Source organism: Vulpes vulpes, chromosome 1, assembly GCF_048418805.1.
Source record: "Vulpes vulpes isolate BD-2025 chromosome 1, VulVul3, whole genome shotgun sequence".
Classification (NCBI taxonomy): Eukaryota; Metazoa; Chordata; class Mammalia; order Carnivora; family Canidae; genus Vulpes; species Vulpes vulpes.
This window is the reverse complement of record NC_132780.1, coordinates 181,184,676-181,195,525: the sequence shown is the minus strand read 5'-3', so window position 1 is coordinate 181,195,525 and position 10,850 is coordinate 181,184,676. Positions and strand designations below refer to the sequence as shown.

General features: G+C 37.2%; 1 non-coding gene across 1 annotated transcript; it reads left to right on the top strand.

Moving 5' to 3' along the window:
- The first annotated feature begins 9,557 nt into the window (after nt 1-9,557).
- Nucleotides 9,558-9,668, top strand: LOC112923211 (U6 spliceosomal RNA). The gene has a single exon (XR_003235639.1). It is a non-coding gene; the product is annotated as a U6 spliceosomal RNA (small nuclear RNA).
- Nucleotides 9,669-10,850: the final 1,182 nt, after the last annotated feature.

Genomic DNA, 10,850 nt, shown 5'->3' with positions numbered 1-10,850 from the left:
TAATCTATTTCTCAAATCCCTCTACCTATCTCCCCTCTGGCAACCACTAGTTTATTTTCTATATTTAAGCATCATATCTGGGACACCTGGGTGGCTCAGTGGTTAAGCATCTGTCTTCAGCTCAGGGTGTGATCCTGGGATTCCGGATCAAGTCCCACATCAGGTTCCCTGCGAGGAGACTGCTTCTCCCTCTGCCTGTGTCTCTGCCTCTCTCTCTCTCTCTCTCTGTGTCTGTCATGAATAAATAAATATGTAAAAAATATATATATATATAAATAAAAATAGACATCATATCTACATCAATCTAGTCTAAGTTGGTAACAGTTTAACTTTGAATGCATTAATAAAGTTCTACATTTTTACTCCCATTCCCCCCACACACATGTTTAGTTTTTGATGTTATAATTTACATATTTTCACTTTGTGTATCCATTAACAAATTATTGTGGCTATATTTCTTTTAATACCCTTGTCTTCTAATGATCATACAAAGTGGTGATTAATTTATTCCATCAAAATTTTAATCAGAGTCCATTTTATTTTCACAGGAAAATAATTGAGCACAATTAAATAATGTAATTGTTCAGCTTTCACCTGCATTTTTTATATAGATCATTTAAAGATTTTTATTGAGTAAATCATTTTGCAAGATTAAATAACTATTATTCCTGACCAATATATATTGAACTCCTAAGTATGACTGCTCTGTACTCAATGATATGTCTAAACATGGATTCTGTAACTTGAAGCCTTTTAAAGGTGTTTCCTTAACTTATAAAATTATTTTTCAAAACAAACTATTGTTGAGAGACTCAGCTATAATGTTGAGATATTGGAATTACTATTAAGATTATACTGGACTGACTATGAGATTCTGAAAAAGGTGATGTCTCATGCTGAACCACCCACAATGATACACGGGCCTTTCAAAGAAGCAGCTTGTATTTGCAGGGAAGTTTCCTAGGTTGGATTTTCACTCTGTGACTCAGGATTCCTGATAAAGATAACTTTCCAATGTGGGAGAGTGTAACAGAAAACATTTTTAAATAACATGTTCTAACAAATTGAGTTAGCTGAATTGCATGCCTCATCTTTCTTTTTCAAAACAGTTTTAGATTTATTTCTTTGCAGAATCGTAGACTGCATTTAGGTGTTTCTCAAGGTCACACAGAGATCTTGATCAAGAACTCAGACTCCAGAGTCATAGAAAAATTGGCCTAAGTCTTGATAATATCATTTAACTGGTTTGTGAGTTCAGGAAAGTTACATAACCTTGTAAACCTGCATTTCCTCATGTATGTAACTGAGATAATAAATAATAGTACCTGCCTCATAGAATCCTGATGAGTGTTGAATAAGAAATTACATATAAATGTTTATCTCATGCCTGACATATGGAAAGGACTGAATAAATGTTAGGTAATTAACTATTATTTATTGATACTGTGGTTTCCCTCAAGATGTAGCAAATAAAATCAAACCAGACCCATATTCCTAGAATTCAAAGTCAATTCCATATACTCATATCTACACAAAGCTACTGATAGAACTGTATTCCAAAGTGGCAGTTAAAAACAGATCTGCTTTGTTGTGTACATAAAAATATACACAAATCTATACAAATGTGTTTCCACAGTCCTACTTTCCAGATGTGTTTAGCTTCTGTCATACGAATACAAATAAACTTAGATTTTGTTGCAAGAAAAACTACACAGGCAGCATGATTCAAGGCAGTTGCAGTAGGTGGCTTCTGAGAAAGCTAAGCACAAATGAATTCTATTTCATTATGAGGTTTTGCTAGAGATTTTAGGAAGACTAAGTCTTAATATATTAAACTTCTTCATTGCTCCTTTTAGTTCTCAATTTCAAGGCAGATCCAGATGGGAATATCAAAAAGGAAGTGCCCATTCTATGTGTATACCCTGTGTGAGACCCTTGACCATACAAAGATATTTGTTCTTGAGAGAAAAAACTGTCCCTATTCAATAACTCTTGCACATTACATGTGTGCATTTCTAAAAAGGGAAAACAAAACCTGGCGGCAAAGCATAATTATAAATGGTAATCGTTACATTTTCATCATATTTATGCAATAAATAAGTCTGTCAAAACTAGAGTTTAAGATTTGTAGTATGCTTCTCTCCTGTACTAATATAATTTATTTTGCTCCTCTACTAATGAGCCTGGCTTTAGATAGTCATGAACATCAGTCTCAAATACAAATTAAAAGTCAGTATATTACATTTCTCCTTCTGTTCCTTCTGCATATTACATTGCTCCATAAGTTCATTGATGTTGGAATTCTATCTCTCCTTCGGCACAATTTTCCTCTGTGGTATGATGCTATGAATATTTATGGTACAATAAAAATAATATAATAATAGGCATTTCCTAAACTTGTGCTGCATATATCTTCAGACAGAAGCTGGGAGGGCTATATCTGTTACCTCCCACTGGAGAAGATCTTTATGTCCTGTGAAATAGCTGGCTGTCCCAAAGACCTTCACTTCCATGTGAATTAAATGGCTTCTGTACTGAAAAATTCTGAGAGGAATTTTTTTCTTCTTCCACATATAGTTTTGACTATCATCATCTCTGAAACATTGCCAGATTTTTCTTACACTGAGTAGGCTTCAATTGATATCCTTATTCATCCTTCCTATGTCAACTACTACAATTCATTCTTTTATAGCCACCTTAAATCTTTAGTCTCTAAAATTCCAGGGTCCAGAATACTCTGAGCAGACTATTATCTTGCTCAGTGAAGCGGGACGGCTTTACCCTCACTCCTCCTCCATCACCTTAACTGACTGGATTTCTTTTCATTTATAAATTTAACTTGAATTGTTTTCTTTTTTTCAAATATTTGCCAAACTTTCTCATTCCAGCCTATTTCCTCAGCCTGATATCTGCTTAGCTACACATAATGTCCCTAATTCTGTGACTTTCAACATTGCCACATATCAGTCTCCCATTTATTCTCTACCGTCATTCCTCTTATCTAGTTTATGAATATGGCTAGAATTCATTCCATTTTCCATTAATGATTACTAAAAAAGTCAGGTTTTTTTTTAATCCTATCAGTTATTAAAGAAATTGTGATGTTCACCTCAAATGAACATCCTGATATTTTTATTATAAATTTTCTGGGGAATGTTTTAACGCTGTAAGACACCTCGAAAACACTTCTTTAACTTGCTCTATGTGTGTGTGGAAAAGAGAGGAACAGATGGAGATTGAGACAAAAATAGAGACAGCATGCACTTTAATATATATTCTACAGGTAATGTTGGGAGACAATTCTTCATGGGTCTCTGAGATTTCTGCATGTTTTGTGAGCAGAAACATAGGCTTTTGTTCTGGATTATGATTTCAAGGATGTTAGCGTAGCAAATATCCTCAGGAGATAGAGGTACTTTCTTCCTCCGGAGCAAAAACAGTTCATTGATTGGTTGGTTGTTTTTTTGTGGTGGAGTTTTTTTGTTGTTTTGTTTGTTTTGTTGGTTGTTGGTTGTTTTTGTTGATTTTTATCAACATTAACACTACTGTCCAGTAAAACAAAAATACGTTTCCCTTTGTGGAAAAATCAGGCATGCTTTCTACCTCTTAGAAAGGAGTTGGCTTCTCTAACTCATGTTTTCTCCCTTATATGATAACCCAATATGCATATAGATATCACATGAAGCTCTCCATGCTACTCTGTGGGAACTGGAGCTTGAGCATAAACTGATACTTGGACTATAACAGTCATTGGAAATAGAAAAGCCCTTCGCTTTTTGTCCAAGAGATTGATTGGTTGATTGATTGTCTCTCTGAGCATCCATGAAAGAGAAGCAGAATAATTTGTTAGGTGAAATCTCAAACCTCATCATTTTTCTGAAAGATGGGATGCTGACAGAGACATGGCTTTCTGCAACAGGAAAGATTAGTGTCTTATTGGCCTATTAATAGGAGTAGAGGAAAGCTCATGTATGGTAAAGTAAGTAAGTAAGGTCCTCTATTACCTTTTAATTAAGAGGAATTAAGGAGACGGTTTCAGGCAAAGCACTAGGAAATAAGTATAAAGACAGCTACTCAAATGATGCCCTAGGTCCTGCCAATTCTCTTGTAAGAGGTGAAATGGGGCTCCAATCTGGTGATCATCCTCACATCTGTGGCTTTGCAACAGCTGATACTAAAATTTGTTCTGGGGTTTGATGGCAGAAAGTTCTACTGCCTTTCATTCAAAAGAGATGCTCCAAGGAAGAACAGAAGGAAATTTATAACTATTGTAGGCAGAACGCAGGCAAAGGACGAGTTTTTGTTAGTTAACATGGGGGTATAATGCTTGACATAAAATACATATGCCTGCTAAGGAAGAATGGCCATATGTGGGTTGTCTTATGGCTTATCTCCTTCTGTACTGTAGCATGCCAATCCCAGATCCTTTCAGAGATGACAGTAAATGTCAACAAGGCTTTTTGCAATGGGAGCTTTGGCCCTTTAAGGGAGAGCTCCATGGGAAGGACAAACTCCTTTGAGAAACCACAGATAAGGCATTGACTAGTATTGGGGGTCTTACTGTCCTGGATGATCTTTACAATGCTGATGACAATGACTCACTAACAAATGAGAAATAGACCCAAAGAAATCTAGATAAATTTGTTTAACAAGCCATGCCACCTTCAAAAACTCCCCTAGGCCTTATGTAGAAACCCGGCAAGAACTTAGGAGTTGTTACTTTGATAACAAGACCTCAGATGCTATAAGGTTAAGATGACATCTGTTAAAAAAAAAAAAAAAAAAAAAAAAAAAAAAAAAAAAAAAACCACTGTGTATGTCAAACTCAAATCCAAATAAGCCAAAGGAAATAAATTCCACAGCCTCAACCAGCATGCAATGTGACAATGGCAGTTGAAAGAAGGTGTCTCCAAATCTAAAATAGATGGTATCAGTAAGGATGGTCTTACTGCTCATGTGAGGCTTTGGGTGGACTGAAAACATAAGAGGTTCATTTGATTGAGCTGCATGCCATGACCACTCTGTTTAAATCTGAAAGCAAGTATGCCTTGCCCTCTAATTCCTCTAGGCTCTCTGATTCCTCTATTCATTAGCCTGACTTAAACCACTTTGGAAAAGATGATTTTGAATGAGTTCTAGGTGTCCCTGGCCCCAAGGAGAACCAAGGTCATGTATATCCATTTAGGTAAGTTGGCAAATTTGGAGGAATAAAGAAACTCAAATTTATATAATTCTGTTGGAGAAAGGTGCCCAATTAATAGTCATCTGGTTTTGGAAGTGTAGGGATATCCAGAATCAGGCAATAAAACTTGAGCTAGGTACACATTGGGGAAGGAGAGGTAATATATCCTTGTGGATGGGGATCTCTGGACCAATTCAATATATAATGTATATTAATGTATATGCTGTGAATACTTATAGAATCCAGAGTGGATTCTTCTAAGCAGGAAGTGTTATATATAGGAAATTGCTAGTGACATATATGAGTCACATCCCAATATGTCTGCCTATCCTACTTAGAGTGGTCCAACAGAAACAATATAATCCAAGGAAGACAAATGGAAATCACAGCTGCGATGAAATCTTAAGGAGTAGGTTTCAATATTAACACAACGGCCCATATGGCCAATGAGAAATGGTAATGGGAGATGGGGCTTTACAATGGATTATTACCAGTGGGATCCAACTGTTGCTGCTGTAGTCTTATAAATGGCTCCATTGCACAGACTGATGACACTAGATGTGTTGTGTTAGACACGGCAAATATCTTCTTTTCTGTCCCACTGGCACCCAAGGACCAAGACCAATGTAGTAAGGCCTTCAATATACATTTGCAGTACTTTCTATGAGTATATATGTTCTCCTGTTATTTGCCACCAGGGGTTGAGCTAGGGTAACATTAATGCCTCCACCTCCTAATGTCTGAAGTTTTCACTAAATAGATGATTTGTACATTGGCAAGTCAGAAGCCTTAGTGTCAATGACCTTGACTGCAGTGTTATTACATTTCTACCAGCAAGAGTGGCTGATAAATCCCAACGTAATTTAGAGGACTGTCAGCCAAAGTGTATCTTGGGTCTATGTGAGTTTATATCAAAACTCTCAAACCTCCAGCAGTCAATGAAAAACTACTGTCACTTTGCTATTCCCCAAAGAGAGATCCAACAATTTATTGAACTCTAGATATTGGAAGCAAATGGGCATTCTACTTGGAACATTATATTGGCTAGTCCACAAATAAGCATCCTTTGAATGGGATCCAGACCAAAAGTGTGTGTTGGAAGCTATCCAATGAGCTTTGCATGCTCTCTAAATTACTGTCCTCTTTAAGCTGCAAGTCTCTCTGACTGATAATTTTGCTGTTTGGAGTATCTGGCAAAAGGAAGCATCCTACATTCAGTGATACTCTTAGAGGTTTTGGATTTGTTGCTTCTGTGACACAGTTACCAGGTATACCCCTTTTGAAAATCAGTAATCACTGAGTGAAATAAGTCAACCAGAGAAAGACAATCATCATATGGCTTCCCTCATTTGTGGAATAGAAGAAACAACACAGAGGATCATAGGAGAGGGTGGGAAAATTGAATGGAAATTAATCAGAGAGGGAAACAAATCATAAGAGACTCTTAACTAAAGGAAACAAACTGATGGTTGCTCAAGGGGAGGCAAGTGAGGGGATGGGGTAATAGGGTGATGAGCATTAAAGAGTGCATGTGATGTGATGAGCACTGGGTATTATATGCAACTAATAAATCATTTGACACTACATCTGAAACTAAAGGTGTACTAATTGAAGTTAAAGTAAAAAAAAAAGAAAAGAAAGAAAGAAAGAAAGAAAAGAAAAGAAAAGAAAGAAAAGAAAAGAAAAGAAAGAAAGAAAGAAAGAAAAAAAGAAAAGAAAAGAAAAGAAAAGAAAAGAAAAGAAAAGAAAAGAAAAGAAAAGAAAGCAATTCAGCAATCAGCTTGCTATGAGACACTAGCCAAAACACATATCTTACCCTTGAAGGCTTTGTGACTTTTCAGCCTAATATTACCATCTGGAGTTGGGTTGACTTGGATTCAGTGACTAACAATGGCTAACAAGGAAGGGTTCAATAATCTTCTCTTGTCAAGTAAAAATGGTGTATTCAAGAATGGTGCTGACCTGGCTGGCCACTATACCATCTTTAATTTACATGAGGAAAAAAAGTTGGTGATCATCTCTTTGGGGGAATCTTTATCTTCCTCTCCACCAATGAAACAAAGCTGTTGGCATAATAAGATCTTTGATTCACAGAGGTTGCCTTAAATGCCGAGGCCTGATTCACTGTTATTTAATCTAAACTGACACTGATGGTGTCCGCTGGACTACTGCAGCTGTACAACCACAACACCAGCTATGCAGAACTGAACATGGACATGATTGTTCAATTCAGTAAGCCAATGCTCTTCTTGATGAAACTCATTTTGTGTATACTGCCTCTTGAGCTGTTGCCAGTAGTCTAGACTATTTATTCTGACACCTGGTAAACTAAAGACTGGCAGATTAGAAACACTTCCCTTTAACACTGCCAACTTGGAAAAAAAAAATGCTGCCTCTTAAACCATCTGGGCCAATCATGGAGATGCCTCTAGTGAATAGTCAGGGCCTGTTCTTCGATGAGACTAAGTGGAGTCAGTCCACTGGACTTACTTTCTACTAGATATGGCAACTTATCCATCACCATAGATTGAGTGAAAAGTAAAGAACCATAGGTTTAAAATAGGCAGTCCATCACTGCACACCAGATATATGAATCTTACCATAAGTGGATGTTTTTCCTATGGTAGGAGAAAACACATCACATTGGAGATTGCACTCACCTACGCATAGCATATTGACTAAACCAAACTGTGGACCCCTTTCAGGGGTATCAGCATTGCCTCACAGCTCTTGACATTTTTCAGATTACCGTGTTGCTATTCCATGTCTGATCGGCATAGTCTGACACACCACTGTGGCTCTTTAAGCTTGTCTATGTCATGTGTTCAGCTTTATGGACAATTTACAGCCAAACATCTTTTATCTAAAAGTCACATGACAATGAGCTAATAATCAAGTTACTCAATTGACTCTCTATGACCATAGGCATTTGATATTATAGAGCATTGAAATAGCCTCAAAAATTGACCCAAAAAGGTTTCTGGCTCTACTTTCCTCAACTCTTCTTCATCAATCAGTTTGACCACCAAATGAAGCTTTTCGAAATTTTGGGAATCTGCCCTGACCATTATTGAGCATGGGAGCATAGTGCTTATTATTTTTCCCAATATCAACTCCAGGGTGGGTTGGTTTGTACAACTTGAATTTAATTCTTATTCAAGTACCTGGGTTCTCTTAGAAGAGTGACATAGTTACGTGAAAAAGATAATGATCACTTAGCTGAGTACACTGCTTGCTAAGTTCCCCTATGGTAGTCCACATTGGCCAAAGTGAGGGGAAAAACAAAGCATTATAAGTTTAGTTAAATTGCTTTTGTAACTTTTGCACCCATCCCTTCTAAATGAAAACTTGGAGTGTAAGTAGGGGGTGATTGAGAAAATGTAAAGTTATAACAATTGTAATGGGACACAAATATTTTATGGTCCTGGAGGAAGAGCAACAAGGTGGCATCTGCAGAAGGTTCCTCTTAGACCCTGGGAGACATGGATGACAAAAGGACATGAATATTTCTTTTTTTTTTCCTTTAGACCACTCCTGGAGCCTTCTTCAGAAAAAAATCCTCTGTGTGTCTCTCCCAAATTATCAAGCACTTAAATTTAACTAATTTCTGGATCATAACTCCCCACAAGGCTGCTCTTATCACCATTTGATAGCCATTCATCTTAAAATTACCAAAAGAGAAAGTGATAACTCTAGTCCTTACACTTCCCAGTACAAAACTTGTAAGCATCTTTAGTTATCTGTTTCATCCACATTCCCACTGATGTAGCATAGTGATTTCTGGGATTGGATGAGGGTTATCTGGCTGATGGTTTGGACCAGACAGAATGGACTCTAGTCCCTACACTTCCCAGTACAAATCCTCCCCTCACCCCGGTACAAATACTGTAGACATCCTCAAACATTACCTTCAGAAACAACCACTAGACTCAATTACAGAAACTGAAGACCTACCAGATGGCTAGGAGACCACACTAGAGCGATGTCACCTTGTGCTCTTGCATGATGTAGATTCCACTTCAGGAGCTCCACTCATTGTAAACAGCTCTCTTTTTTAGGAATACCAAGTGTACTCTTGGGAGCAGGTCTTGTGTGGAAGCCAAGTATTGGCTTGTTTCTCTCCCCCAAAATGATGATTGTCCTCTTAGGAGTAATCATAAGAGATCTCCAAGGTTTTAAGGGAACACCCCCAGGAGATGCTGTAGCCCTGAATACAGTTCTCTCCAAACTGAGCTACACTTAGTTGCTTGGGGAATCTCCCCAGAGAGGTAGTTGATTTGCTACTTACACCAACTTCATAGTTGGTTTTCCCTACAATATGATTCATTGTAAGGAACATTAGGATTAGAAAATTCTATTAGAAAAGGTGATACAAGTGCTCGCTTCAGTAGCACATACACTAAAATTGGAATGATACAAAGATTAACATGGACCCTGTGCAAGGATGGCATACAAATTCACGAAGAAAAAGTGATACAAAATTTGTCTTTGATATTAGTTGAGGTGATCAAAGATACAAACTCAATCCTAGAATGCATTCAGGTTAGCATTAACTCAGTGGCCAGGCTTGTTATAGATGATATTGGCCATAGATTTTCTCCTTGCAGGGCAAGGTAGAGTCTGTGTGATTTCTAAAATATCCAGCTATACCTGGATTAATGCCTTGAGCCAAGTGGAAAGGTCAATGTGGAAGCTTTAAGAGAAATACACCTGGATTTCTAAGGTAGATCCAGATGGTTTATGAGATTTGCTTAGTTGATTGGGTCTGGGACACTTGATGTTAATACTGAATATTGCCTCATCCTGCTGCTCAGAGTCCTATTGATAGTAACCTTCATTAAATGTACTATGAGACAAATTTAACAGATTTAGTCTTAATCTCTATGAGCCATATTGATCAATGTGCCTGACAGAGTGGCATACTCATAGGAAATTTTTCCAGAAATCAAAACAGTGTTGAATCAAGGAGTAATTACAGTTAGAAGACAATTCTCCATGGGTACTGCATGTTTATTGTTCAGATATTGTTTCCCTTTGTGGCAAAGATCAGTCAGGTTTACTGTCCATTATAAAAGATTCATTTTTCCTACAGTTGGAATACTACTCCTATAATATAAACCACAATGTGTGAGCAGACACTTGGCCCACATAACATTGCCCTGAGGGACATCGGCATAAGATGCTGGTACTCTGACTACTACTATTGCTGTGAGTAATAAAGTTCTTTGTTCCTGATTCAGGAGTCTCATGTCTTCTGCCAGCACTCATGAAGCTATAGCAAGCTAACTTGGCACATAGGTAGGGTAAAGTCTCAGACCTTACTAAGTTCTTGACATCTTTATGACTAAGGTATACTAATTATGATTTCAGTTACATTAAGGAGAATAGACTTTAGTCTACAGACCTTGTAGCTAACATTTTCAAAGGATACCAGACTTTAAAATATTAAGTGAATAAATTACTGTGGTTATATAGAAGGTTATTCCTATATCCTGAGGGGAACTCTGGTTTCCACTAAGGGGGATTTATTTTAATATTTTGGAGAAACTGATGAAAAATATAGAAAATGTCCAAACGACACAAATTGTGCTTTGGCATTTGCAGATAGTTTGAAGTCTATGGATCTTTTTAAAAAGGAGGTTCCACACTCATTGTGGAGCCCAACACT